The following is a 14,985-nucleotide window of genomic DNA, read 5'->3' on the forward strand; positions in this document are numbered from 1 at the left end:
GTGTGTTTACATATGCAGATATTTGTACCTTTGTAAATTGTGGGCAAGGAGTATGCAAGGCTACTGCTCTTCTTGGGTTCGAGTGTCAGTGCAATCAGGGCTGGGCTAAGCCACAGATAGGTGAAGTCATCTGGCCTTTCTGTATATTTCCTAATTGTGAGTCTCTCTCTATCATCTCATCACTATGTTTTTGCATATATAGGTGTATGTATAGGTGTGTGTGTCTATGCCATTGATTTCGCTATTCTGGCTTGTTTGAAAGTAGAAGGGGGTAAATGCAATCGATCCATTCTTCGGGGGTCCTTTTTTTTGGTAACCTAAAACGATATCATAAAAATTTATCCTTTAGACATCCGATATGAGTCTGAACTCGAGTAGAGACAGATACACAGTGTAAGTAAGAGGGCAATTGCTCCCTTTACTTTTTTTAAAAAATACCTTAGATACTATTAGTTTTTTCAATTTTGCCCCCATATTTTTTTTAAATATACCCATATATATACTATCGATTCTTTCAATTTTGTCCCCCTTTAAAATAGGATAATGCTTGAGAACCCCAAAAAGTATCCCAAAAGACCCTCAATTAATGTGGAGTGTTAGATGATAAATGGGTTCTACATGTATGTTTTAAATCAATGACTATTTTAATGGCACATAGATTTTGGGGTCATTTGGGATCACAAAATGGGAGTCTCAAGCATTATACTTTAAAATATATTTTTTCAAATCGGTCCTCATAAACTTCTTTTATTCAAAATCCATTAAACTTCTATCCATAAAACTCAAGGGCCAAAGGCCACTTAACTTTGCACGCTCTGCTAGTCCACAAAACTCAAACCCACTTAGCTTTGCTCAATTGCTTTCTGCCTCTATCTCCCGACTCTCTCTCAAAGACAACAAACTAGCAAAGTGAGTTTAGATTTATCTCATCATGCAAGAATATTTAAAAGGACATAAGGTGTTAGTGTATGCTGTTGATGTCCAGTCTACTAGTACTATCCCACCTATGATAAATCACAGTGATAAAGAGGTTTTTTATGTTGAATCATGCTAAAATAATACTTTTCAACAAAATGCTTATTGTAAATAAGTCCCAAAAAAAATAATCCTAGGTACTATCCTCGAAACCCAAACAAATTTTTTCTCTCTTTTGTCTAAAATTTTGCTCCGCCCCTGAACTCAAGTCGTCAGGCTAGTGTCCATTGAAGTTTCTCACCCGAATACAGGGTAAATTAGACCAAACCCCAGAGCATGACACTTTTATATATTTATATATATATATACGACCCTTTGTTGTTCTTTTTTTCTCCTTCATATCTTAACCTGGATCTTGTTATGTAAATAGACTAGCTTATGAAATGGAGTTAAAAATCAGGTCATTATTATTATTGTGGGCGGTGCAGGCACTGTTGACTTCAGTTGTGGGTTATCGCCACCACCAGTAACTCCTCTCATGTCTCCGGTTGCTCCTCCAATTTCTCCGGTTGCTCCTCTTCCATTACAAGATATATTCAAACGTAAGCATAAATCAAAGAAAAATGGCCTACTTAATTACACATTATTCGTCATCTACTAATCAATTTCAAAATCTACATATATATGTATATATATATATACTCAGCTTGTGGTCTTGTATGGTGTGGGGAGGGAAATTGTGTGGTGAATGAAAGTGGGTACTCTTGCCAATGCGATGAAGGGTCAGTAAATTTGATGCGCTCCTCTACCTTACCCTGTTTACGAAAATGTAAGCTTACTTTTTTTTTTTAATTTTAATTATCTCTTCTTCTTCTGTTTCTGTAAACCCTAATTATATATATACATATAATTACATTGTTTAATATAATACATAAAAGCTTTAATTGATTTTCTACTTGTTTATCAGGTAGCATTGGAGCAGATTGCAATGGTCTTCATTTCGAATTGCCGCCATTATTTCCACCATGATACAGAGACCGAGTTGTTGAAGAAATTAATGATTACATACTGCAACAAATATATATATATATACCAACGTTCCTTTAACATAATTTTGTCTAAAAAAAGAAAGAAAAACCAGCACTATAAAGAAGTATAATATACAATTCTACATGTAATTTTCACAACATATATACCTCTGTCATGTAACTAAGCCTATTTTCTTTAAATAAACACTAAGCCTATTCATGAGGGCATAATCAGGTTAATTTGTTCATGAGCATATATTAATTGAATTATTTAGTGTGCCTCAATCTCATGTACTTACTTATTTAGATGAGAATATCACAATAAATCCCCAAAAATATTGACTTGTGAAATTAAAAAAAATTGAGAAAATAGCCTAAAAAATTCCCGATTTACTAACTATGGGTAAAATACAGTGATATCCCCTGATTTTAATCAATATTATAAGCTGACCAGCTCAATTTTCAAATTTGACAGTCAAGTTCCCACAACAGATCAAAATTCTTCATACGACCTATACGTCAGTTAACTAACAGAGTATGTAACTTTTTTTAGCTTCTTCCAGGGGATTTGACAATCAGACCTTGGAACAAATGTGTACCTAACGTGAATAATCTGTTAATTGACCGACGATCCAATTTAGAAGCTAGAAATATATTTTAATTTCTTCCAGGGGATTTGACTATCAAATTCGAAAATAAAAGGGTCAGTTTACAAAGTTGTTTAAACTTAAAGGGTGTCACTGCATTTTAACTATTTACTAATTACTAACATCAATAATAGATTATTAACCAAAGGTGTATATCTATTTCGGCGGATCCATATTCTCTTGTATTTTTTTCCTTCATATACTTTATTGAAGACGGCGAATAATTAAAAACATTTTCATTTAGGGTTTTCTGCCACCACTTGTCTTTTATTATCATTTGTGGCTAATCAAGGTAAAATTAATTTGATTATAATTATATTATTATTATTATTAATATATATATATATATATGCATATATTAAAAATTAATTTCATATATAGTATTTGTTAAAATTCAAATTTATATTTTTGTTGACACTTGCCGCGCATTTCACTTGCCATTGATCGACTAGTTATATTAACATAACAATATTTTTACTAAGGTAATTGCATATTTTTGCCTCAACATAAATTGACATAATAATTAAGATCAATAATAGAGTATTAACCAGAGGTATATATCTATTTCGGAAGATCCATATTCTCTTGTATTTTTGCCCTTCATATACTTTATTGAAGACGGCGAATAATTAAAAACATTTTCATTTAGGGTTTTTCGCCACCGCTTGTCTTTTATTCTCATTTGTGGCTAATCAAGATAAAATTAATTTGATTATAATTATATTATTTTTATATATACATATATTGAAAATTAATTTCATATCTATTATTTGTTAAAACTTAAATTTATATTTTTGTTGTCCTTTGTCGTGCATGCATTTCAGACTAGTTGTTTTTTTTTAATACCACAAAAAATTACGTTTATGGTTGAAATTAAAACTTAAATTTATATTTTTGTTGTCCTTTGCCGTGCATGCATTTCAGACTAGTTTTTTTTTTTTTGAATACCACAAAAAATTACATTTGTGGTTGAAATTAAAACTTAAATTTATATTTTTGTTGTCCATTGCCGCGCATGCATTTCAGACTAGTTGTTTTTTTTTTTTTAAATACCACAAACAATTACACTTGCGATTGGAATCGAACCTTGACACACATATGCATTTCATACTAGTTATATTAAAATAATTACAATATTTTTTACCGAGGTAATTGCATATTTTTGCCTCAACATAAATTGACATAATAATTAGCATATTAACCAGATGTTTATATCCTTTTCGGCAGATCCATTTTCTCTTGTATTTTTATCCTTCATAATTTAATGAAGACGGCTAATAATTAAAAACATTTTCGTTTAGGGTTTTCCACCACCACTTGTCTTTTACTCTCAGTTGTGGCTAAATCAAGGTAAAATTAATTACTATTATTTTTTCTTGCTCTCCATTGCTTCTCTCGCCCTAATATTTAATCCCTAAATACTAAGGTTTATCATGTGCCTCATCACCCCTTGACAACTCATAGACCTTGTTCCTCTTGTTTCCAAGAACAAAAACACATTTTTAACATTAAATTATAAGATTAAAAAAAATTGGGATTAGCACAAGACAATAATTTTACAAGAAAAGAAGAAATAATTCTTATATAAATAATCTTTGTAAATTAACTATATCCTCACCAACTTTGCTGTTTAGAGATGAGGAAACCCAATTTGAAATATGCCAATACTCTTCTTTCTCTCTCTCTATTCCTCTTCTTCATCATCTTAAGCTTCATCCCAGCAAACACTTTAAAGCTAGGTAACAAATTTCAAGTTAATTAAATTGTGTAGAATTAACCATGAAGCTTCTTTAATTTATTTTTACTGTATATAGTTAATTAAGTTAATTAGGGTTGATATTATGTTGTTTTTCATGAGAAAATTTGGATCAATATATGTATGTATGTATATATGTACAGATATTTGTAACTACATAAGATGTGGGAAAGGAACCTGTAAGTCCACTTCCCTTTTTACTTTTGACTGTATGTGTGATGAAGGATGGACAAAGCTAAAGCTTGGTTCTTTCACCTTGCCTACTTGTATTATTCCTGACTGTGAGTTCCTCTCACTCTTCATCTCTCTCTCTCTCTCTCTCTCTCTCTCTCTCTATATATATATATATATATATATATATACACACATACATATATATACACACACTTAATTTTACTCATTTTCTATAACTATTTTTTTTTCCTTTTTTGCAGGCCAAATTGACATCAATTGTGGATCCACAACACAGTCGTCGTCTACTGCCTCTCCTCTACTTCCGATGTTTACTCCCCCATCGCTAAATTTATCAGATCGTAAGCATATTATATATATATATATATATATCGAAAGCTATTAGAATGTTTGTGCTTAATTAAATGAATAAATTCGACTTCTACCAACAAATTAACTTATCGGGTAAAACCGGACTTGGGAACGCAGAAATGGGGACGATTCCTTGGTGGTCACTTGTCGGTCTGATCGCTAGGCTGGCCAGTCCAGTTAATTGTATACATTATATATCATTTTGATTTTTAATGATATTTATTCAATCTTTATTAATAGTTTTATACTTTTTTATTAGCGACAATAATTATATTAAATTTGATTTTCATATGCATAAATGACATTAATGTTTGAAATAATTAAAATAAATATTTGTATTGGGTGAAATTATTATTTTTTTGTTTTTTTTTTCAGCCTGTGGACTTATGTGGTGTGGGGATGGAACTTGTGTGAAGATGAATGACAATGATTTCAATTGCAAATGCAACCCAGAATCCGTAAATATAATGAATTCACCAGATTTGCCTTGTCTAAGGCAATGTAAGGCAACCTTAATTAATTTTAAGGCTTTGATTAAGATTATATATCTTATTAAGAAGTTAATTATTTGATATAAATAATGGTTTTTAATTTTTTTTTTCCTTTTTAATTTATTCCTCAGGTCACTTTGGAGCAAATTGTAATGGTACTATTTTCTAGGCTTAAAAACCTCCACTGCCACAGGAATTCTGGAAATAAATGTTTGGAGCAAATTGTAATGGTACTCATTAACCTAGAAGTGGTAGAACCCAACTCTTATCAAACAAAACAATTGTTATGTGAATAATAGAGACTATTCCCAACAAAAGTTTTACTATTATAATTACCAAAGGAGAATCCATTTGAAATGATGTAAAATTCATTGTATGTATTGGCAAAATGTATCAAGCCTCGAGAAAAAAATATCAAACCCCAATGAAAAATATGTATATTAGGGCGATCAAATTAGGCCATGCCCCATAAAATTGCATCAGGCCTTATAAGCCCATAAGAAATTAATATACCAAGTCAACCAACATAGATATGTACCGGATTCGATAGGCCCATAAGAAAAAATGTACCCTCTCGACTCTCCCTTTCCCTATCACTCTCAGCTTTCTCTATGTCTTTCAATCTTTCTCTGTCTAGGATTTTGATCCCTAATTCACAATCAACATTTTAAACAAGCTCAACACAAATTCAAGAGAAATAAAAAGCCATATTTGATGGTTTGAGTTTTAATTCGCTCTGCTTTTAATTTGTTGAAAAGCTTGTCATATATTATTATTATGAAAGCCGGTTCAAAATTTTCCCAGATGTTGGCAATTATCAATAAGAAAACAATTGGAGAGACATGTTCCAATATGGATAGCCAAAAAGATTTTATTAATAAGGATTAAGGACAAAGCTCATTAAATGAATTTTTGCCTTTAGACAATACCACACAAAAAGACCTGAAAGATGAAAGAAAGTTGCCAAGTATTTAGATCAGCATGAATGCAACATAGTAACGAAACCTAAGTTGAAAGAAACTGACTGCATGCCATTAACATGCATCTCATTTGCATTCTACACATGATTCTGCAAAGTTTGACCATTTTCTAGCTGCTATATCTTAAAACCATGAACAAGAAAATATATAGAAGCATCTAAGGTTCCCCAATGATGTGAAGCCATGAATGTTAACATATATAATTAATTTCAGTTCCTAACCATCAACAACAAGTTTTCTTGGTGGACAACATCGCATAATAACTCTGCAGTTAAACGTGTTTATGCTAGAGCACTATTGGGATAGGTGACCTCCTAGGAAATCGTGCGAGCCCGATGTATCCTTCGGGAAGGAACCAGACAACCCAAAGCGGACAATATTGTTGATGGATATAGGGCTGAAAATTATAATAATGAACAAATAAATTACTGTCCTAAATGAAAACAATACGTACATGGACAGTTATCACATTACCTAATTAGTACAGAAAAGCAATAGGGTCAATAAATAATAGAAAATTAACAATTGATTTAAAATTCCTGATAATATGACATCCAAAATACTTAATAACACATTTTAGTCGATTATTTAACATTGTTTTGGGTGAAATTGTAGCAATTCCAATCATTTGGAATTGAAAACCCCTCGTCCCAAAAAAACACCCAACGGAGTCTCTACTAACAAGCAAATCAATAGACGACCAGTATAATGATGTTGAGTTTGGACATTGATATATTTAATGAGAAAATTAAGGTTCGGCGATCCCTAAACCTTAAATCCTAAACCAAAAGGGTGGGTATAGTGTGAAAGATTTTTTTTAAAGCAAAAGGGTGGGTATAGCAGACTAGTATAATAACCTGTGCGGGGGTTTATTGTAAAAAAGCATACCTACTGTAATGAATTTTAGGTAGTAAATTTTTAAAATATTTTTTTAAAAAAAAATCATGGATGTGTTTGGATCAGGTTTATGAGTTCAATCATATATTTTTGTTTTAAACAAAAATCAAATTCATCGAAAATGAGACATAGAATGTTTTGATATTCAATGGTCCAAATTTTTTTATGTCTTTTTCACATCCAATTTAATTGTTGTTTGGAACAAAAAATATATAATTGGACTCGTAAATCCGATCAAAATACATCCATATTTTTTTTAAAAAAATATTTTGATACCATAAATCTTAATTACAGCGGGATCCGCTGTAAAAACATTACAACAAACCCTCATCGTCCATGTAATAACTGTCTCTTGACGTGATCATGAGAGTATCCATCCATGTTCCAGAATAAAGTTGTATCGTAACTACTTCAACATAAATGGTTAATGTTTATATCCATCAGGTCTGACATTTTTATGATTGATAAGATGATTGCAAGAGAGGTTCCCAATAGAATTAAAACTCATATTTGAACAAATTAACAAGATAATTCATTTTCGGCTTCTACACCATTTACTGTCTTTTCTTCTCAAATTCTACTCAAAATCTATTCCTTGAATTCTATTATCTAATATTTGTTTTCATTGTCTATCCATTGCTTCTCTCGCCCTTACATATAGAGACAATAGCTTACCCATCAACTCGTTTCCTGCCTCGACACGACAAGCCTTGTTCTAAGCAACACACACCTTGTTCCCTTTTGTCTCCATGCTTGGAAACATGTCTTAAATGTGAATTCAATTGGGTTTAGCATACTTAATTATTCCAATACCCCCACAAAGCACAAAACAAAGAAAGAAGAAGAAATTATCTACTGTGAACGAAAACCACAATATTTGAGCTTAGTTCTTGTATAAAGCCTTGTTGGTTAGTTGTCCTTTAATTTGATCTTTTTCTTCTCCCATTTTAACAAATGGGAAAATTCAATTCCAACTGCGTTATTTTTCTTTCAATCTCTCTCTTCTTTTTTGCTTGTATTCGAACAGCAACGTCCTTAGACCCACCTACAGGTAAACTAAATATATTCATGAATTTGTTTATTTTTTGTGTTTTTGAGGCTGTTCTGTCTTGTTCATATTGACTGTATGTATATGTATGCTGTTGGGTTGTGATGAAAAATTACAGGAATTTGTGCCGACAAAAATTGTGGACAAGGAAGATGCTTGGCTTCTGGTGTTTCTCCTATTGGGTTTGAGTGCGACTGTAATCCTGGATGGACAACGATCCATTTTGGTTTTGTCACCATCCCTACCTGTATTATTCCTAACTGTAAGTCTCTCTCTCTCTGTTTTTTTGGTAACTGAGAATTCTCCAACCCAACATGTCCATCGGACAATTGGGCTATCTTGAAACTCGGGCCGCCAACCTAGTTCGCTCCACGCTGGCGATAGTTAATGCCGGGCTGAAACCCGTACTAGAAATAATGCCAAAATTGTTGGCCGTGGGAGTTAAACTCTCTGTTTTTTTGGTAACTGAGAATTCCCCAACCCAACATGTCCATCGGACAATTGGGCTATCTTGAAACTCAGGCCGCCAACCCAGTTCGCTCCACGCTGGCGATAGTTAATGCCGGGCCGAAACCCGTTTGAGAAATAATGCCAAAATTATTGGCCGTGGGAGTTAAACTTGTGACCTTCTGTATTTGCAAGGAGTTACCACAAATTAACTTTACCATCCCATCTAAAACTTACTTGTTCTCTCTCGATACTTTATAAATATATTTATTATGCCAGACCATGTACTGATGAATTGGTACAATTCCGTTGATTCTTGAGCACTACATCAACATATAACATGGTATACCAAGACAATCAATATATATTCTCGGTCGTTCTACCTCACGAATCATTTCGCTTGTATGATGCCGTTTACGTAACAAAGGTGATGATGAGTTCATGAATAACTAATATTTTTGTGCAGGCACTATCAATTTCAATTGTGGAGCTTCAACACCAACTCCTCCTCCGGGGTTTGTCCTTCCTCCGCCTCAAATAAATTTCTCAAACCGTAAGAAGAATCATGTTACAAGAAACCAAATGGGAAATACCGATAAGTCACTAAAAGATAGGGGTATTTAATATTTACTCACCCAATTTATTATTTTCCGGTCTTGTTACTGAAAGTTTAAAACTTTCAATAATTAAATTATAAATGAACATATTTGGGTGAGTAAATGTTAAATACGGATCTTTGAGTGATATCTAAGTAGTTTACCCAATTAAATTTGTTGGTTTTAAAGTAGTCCTGTAATATTTCTTTGAGTATAAAATCCATTTTATATATATATATATATATATATATATATATATATTTATATATTTATATATATATATATATATTTATTTATTTATTTATTTATTTATTTATTTATCTCTTTTCTTTCTTTTCTTTTATCAGCATGTGCTCTTGTGTGGTGTGTGGAAGGAATCTGTGTTGCCAATGGAGCTGCGTACACCTGCCAATGCAACAAAGATGCAACAAATTTGCTGAATATGCCTGGATTACCTTGTTTTAAAGAATGTAAGACAACGCGCGGGCCTCTTTAATTTTCTAAGGTTTTTTATTTTTAAATGAAGAATATTGCAAGACAACCCAAATTTTAATTACATATAATTTTATTTCCATTTTACCCTTAGGTTTCTTGGGAGCAGATTGCAACAATCTTGGCTTAGGGCCGCTACCAAATCAAACACTGCAACAACCACCGCCACCTCCACCGTCAAATTGTACATCCAGCGGCGCAAGTGGTGGTAAGTATTTGGCACTCCCACTTTCGTTTTTCTGTTGGGATGTGCTTGCGCTTGCGCACATGATTGTGATTCAAATATTAATAAGGCAAAAGTTAGGGTTAAAATTTAAAATTTTACCATTTTATGTTTACATATGTGTTAGATACATATTCATCTAAATGTCTAAACCCTAAACGCAAATATCTATATAAATATGAAATGGCGAATGCATTAGACGCTCTTCATAATAAATTGTAATCATCGTATTGGATATATATATATATATTCGAATACTTTGTTATTTTGAAGAAAAAAAAATTAAGAAAATTTTAATGTTTTTGATATTTGTTTCAAGGAATTTTTTCTTTTAATATTTCATAAATCATATTCAAAACCAACTATTTTCTCTCCGAAATTAAACTTATAGATTTTTCAAAAACTTAATTTTCGAGTCTAAATTTATATTCATATGTTAATATTAATTACCTAGCATTAATATATAATATTATTGCACTTTTCACTCTTTATTGATTCAAATTAATTGGTAATGTAGGAGCAAGTGGAGCTTATTGGATGAAGAACATTGGCACGTTCATCATGATAGTATTGACAACTAGCTTGCTAACGTGGTTTTCTTAATGCATGGGTTTCGGATGGTGATTGAAAGAAAAAAATGGATGACAATATTATATATCTTAGGGGTAACCATGTCAATTGTAATTTTCTGTTTCAATAATATCAATATTAATGGATGTCATGTTTGTTGATTAATTGTGTTGGACAATAATGTCATTTTGGGGATTCTTTTTCTTTTTCTTTTCTTAAATTAAAACTTGGTTTTCAATTTCATCCCTCAACAATCTTTGGGAATAACATTTCATTTTTTTTCTTAAATTCTCACTATTAACCTATGGGTCAATATTTATGTATATTTTTTTTCCTTAATTTTCATTTTAGTTCTACCTTCAAGGGGGTTTCATAAAGGGAAAAAAAGAGTGTGAAAAGTACTACCTAAGGGGCGATTCAACACAAGGTAAACTCAGGTTTTGTTTTGTGTAGAGAATAAGACCCTGTATAGTAACTAATTATCATCAAATCAAAATCTAACAAAAATCAAAATCACACACGTAGATAATATATATAACAATATAATGTGGCAAAAAAAAACACACACACACAAAGAAAAGATGTGATCTATCTCAATGCTTTATTTTCAAGGGTTAATAGTAATTATTTGAAAATATAGATTCAAAAACTACTACGTTTCTTTTTTAATATAAAGCCCACAAGATAAATAATAAATCCACAATCCCACCCCTATATATATATATATATATATAAGCAACATAAAATATTATGTTTGTTGTTGGGATTTTCCACCACAAGTTGTCTTTTCTTCTCAAGTGTAGCTAAAATCGAGATAAAACACACACAATTTGCACAGCTATTTGTTGTTTTGTTTTTTTTGCTTCCCTATCATTGTTTCTCTAGCCCATTTAGGGAATTAAAAAACAAATACTGAATTTTAGCAGGATATGCCGAAATTCTAATACCTGCCGGCCCCATCACTCTTCCATGTAAAACGCCATCATATAAATTAATTCGTCAAAAATGCTGGCATAGTATAAGAAAATTAACAAGAAAATTCAAAATTATCTTCTGTAATCCAAAAGACTATATATGTTTATTACTATGTATTAGTTGTTTCTTCTCCTCCCTTTTTGTTAACAATGTTGAAAGTTTTCAATTTCTATTGTGTTACTCCTCTTTCTGTTTCTCTATTCATCTTCACCTGGATTCCAACCACCACTTCAATTCAACTTCTAGGTACGTAAGATATAGTTTCTTAATATTACGCATAATTAACCACTAATTAATGAATGAAGCATTTTTCAATTTGTATCTTCCTTTTTTCTCATTAAGTAGTGTTATGTGAAGACAGTTCAAGACATATATGCTCACTAATCTCCAAAACATAGGTCCAAGCCCAATACATTTAAATTGACAATGCAAATCCACAAAATATTAAGGTCCTCAGCCTATTGACTTTGAAAATATGAGCTCAAGCCCAATACTTTTATTTATATTGCAAGTCCATCAAGATCATACGTCATGCAGTTTGACACCCATAAGATGTCATAACACATGTCACACCTCCTCGAAAACTGACAATCGCCAGCAACAGGATGTCACTGAAAAAGTCTCTCTCAAACATATAAACAAAAGGAACTAACTTGACAAGCGATGAGGAATGATCAATTCGTATAATCACTATTGAGCAAGTACAAGTGGTTTTGCTTATATACATAAGTTAATTATTGTAGGTTCAGGCGCCTAGAACCTTCACTTGGGCTTAACCGGAGTGTTATGTGAAAATAGTTCAAGACATATACTACTATCAATTGGGCTTAACCGGGAGTCAAGCCCAATTGATAATCAAGCCCAGTTTATAGTCAAGCCGAATAAATTGTATGATTTTTAAGTAAAAAAAAAAGTTACAAATAATTGTAAGTATATAGAAAGGGCACAATATTTGTTTGGTTTTATCCTTTAGGCAACCTATGACTTGGACAGTACTTTCACTTCATTGTCATTTTCTCTGAATTTGCAAGTGCAATTGACGTGACTCACTTTCCAACTTCTCTCTTGGTCTCCACTCTCCATGACTCTCTTATCTCTCACTCTGGTGTCCTGCTCATGAGTGATTTGGTCTATACTTTCACTCACTCGTTTCTCTTTCAAGCTTGCCTGAAAAGGGTTTTTGTCCCTGCCTTTGCCAAAACATCTAGAGGTTCAAAGATTTTCTAAATTCAGGAGGATCATATGGTAGTTTTATTTTATCAATATGACCGTTCTTAACCGAATCTAAACACAATTATGTTGGCGTATCTCAAAATATTTTTTTTTTCGTTTCCTTCAAAATTAGCCCAATCTAAAAGACTATTCACACAATTAAGCTAACACATACCAATTTTATTATGTATTGTTGCCTATTCTTTCAATTTTAATCAAAATTTGTTTATTTAATCTTTAGCACTTTTAAATAATGGCTCATATTAGAAGTATTATCTAGTACCTAAAAGCTCTACGGAAATGAGAAGTTGTGTGAGAGGTGAGCGTAATATATCAATCGAGTCTCGTAAGTTAAGGGTATGGTATTACTGATGTGGGTTGATTATTTATGTATGGGGGATAAAATTATATTTTTCAGGTACCTAGGTAGCTGCTGGTATATATAGGGGTTGTAAACCTTATCCAAATGTACTAAGCAATTTCCTATATTGAAAACAACCACAAATCCCAAGAAAGTAGGCACATTGTCGAACCTCGTAAATCTTGTGTTCTTGTCTCTTTCTATTTTCGATTGCGTGCTTCTCTATATTGTTCTATAATCTGTGATTGTCTGTGAGAAACCTGTTTTGCAACAAACACTTTGCAAAGTTAGAGGTCACATGTTCAATTTCTAAAAACAACCTCTTCACAAGTTATGTGGGAATAAGGTTTGTGTACAAGGTTCAATTTTTTAAAACAGTCTCTTACATATTAAGGATAAAATATTAGATGCATTGCGTGGCTCTTATTGTGATGTATGGTCATGTGTAATGGTGAAAACACTTGCTATCATGCTATGTCTTTGAATCTGTTCTATCTGTTGTCGTTTCTTTCCACTCGATACACATCACTTTATACCATATCTATTAAACTAATTATATTAGATCATCATTACAACTAAGCATGACCAATAATTAATAACCCTAATTTGTATTAAATGACACCACAAAAATTAGCTTAATTTTGGTTTAATTGCATTGGCGGTCTTCACACGGATTCACGTGCTCTAATCTTCTCTTTTTGTAAAAGATGCTTAGTTGATCACTTCATATATTATACGATGATATTATGTTGTCTGTATTTGGGCAATTATTGATTACTTTATAACATTATTGAACTAGGACAAGAATTTAAGTTAATGTTTTTATGTATATGGTAGACTCCGACAATGACACGTTTTTGAGTAATTGAACAAGATCGATATTGCTAGAAATTCCACCTAATTTGTTTTTGCAAGAGAAGGGGGAGAGAAAATAAGAAGTGGGGTGTTGAAGTAGTTTTTTGTTTTTAATATAACACATATAACTCACACACATACAACAACACACTAATAAATATACACAAATATGTTGTCTACAGAAGTAAAATCCCACACCGTGAGTATAAATACACGAATAATTAATCAGCTGAGCTGAGCACCAATTTGTGTGAGTCGTTGAAGTTAATTAATTAAGTTGTGTTAAAATCAATTTAAACTGTATAGCTCATCATTGATGGTAAATTTAGAAACGACAACCTTATACATATACATACATATATATATATATATATATATTATATGGATAGTCTAAGACTCTCTCAAGTGTACCATCTTGGCTTTAGCTTGGTCATATATTCGTTACCTTTTGTAATCAAACATTTGTTTAATATTGTTTCTTGGTTATGTACATTAAAAAAGACAAAATTGTTACTTTCTTCCTTTTTTACTAGTCAAACCTATTGTTGAACCTTGTGTGGGTTGGTGGTTATTTCAAACAATATAATATATAATAAACAACGGTCACATGTCATGAAATCATAAGTTTAATGAATTTAACCTTAATTACGGGATATTGTTTGAAATAGCCACTAACTCAGCAAGATTATTAAGAAAACAATCTTGCATTTCCTTTGTTGGAAGTTGACTTGTGCTTAATTGTTGTTGAATATTATCTTTGTCCTTTTCAATTGTTGCTTTGGTTCTCGTTTTATCTGGACTAAGGTTGTAATCTTTCCCACATGTTAAGAACAACTAAGAAATGATATTAATCTAGGTTCCTAATGTTATCAGTTCCTATGTCTATCTAGGTTTACTTATTTTATTTTTATAAAACCCTTATTAAATAAATAGACAAGCCTCGCAAGTT

The sequence above is a fragment of the Tripterygium wilfordii genome, chromosome 22 (assembly GCF_013401445.1).
Source record: "Tripterygium wilfordii isolate XIE 37 chromosome 22, ASM1340144v1, whole genome shotgun sequence".
Lineage (NCBI taxonomy): Eukaryota > Viridiplantae > Streptophyta > Magnoliopsida > Celastrales > Celastraceae > Tripterygium > Tripterygium wilfordii.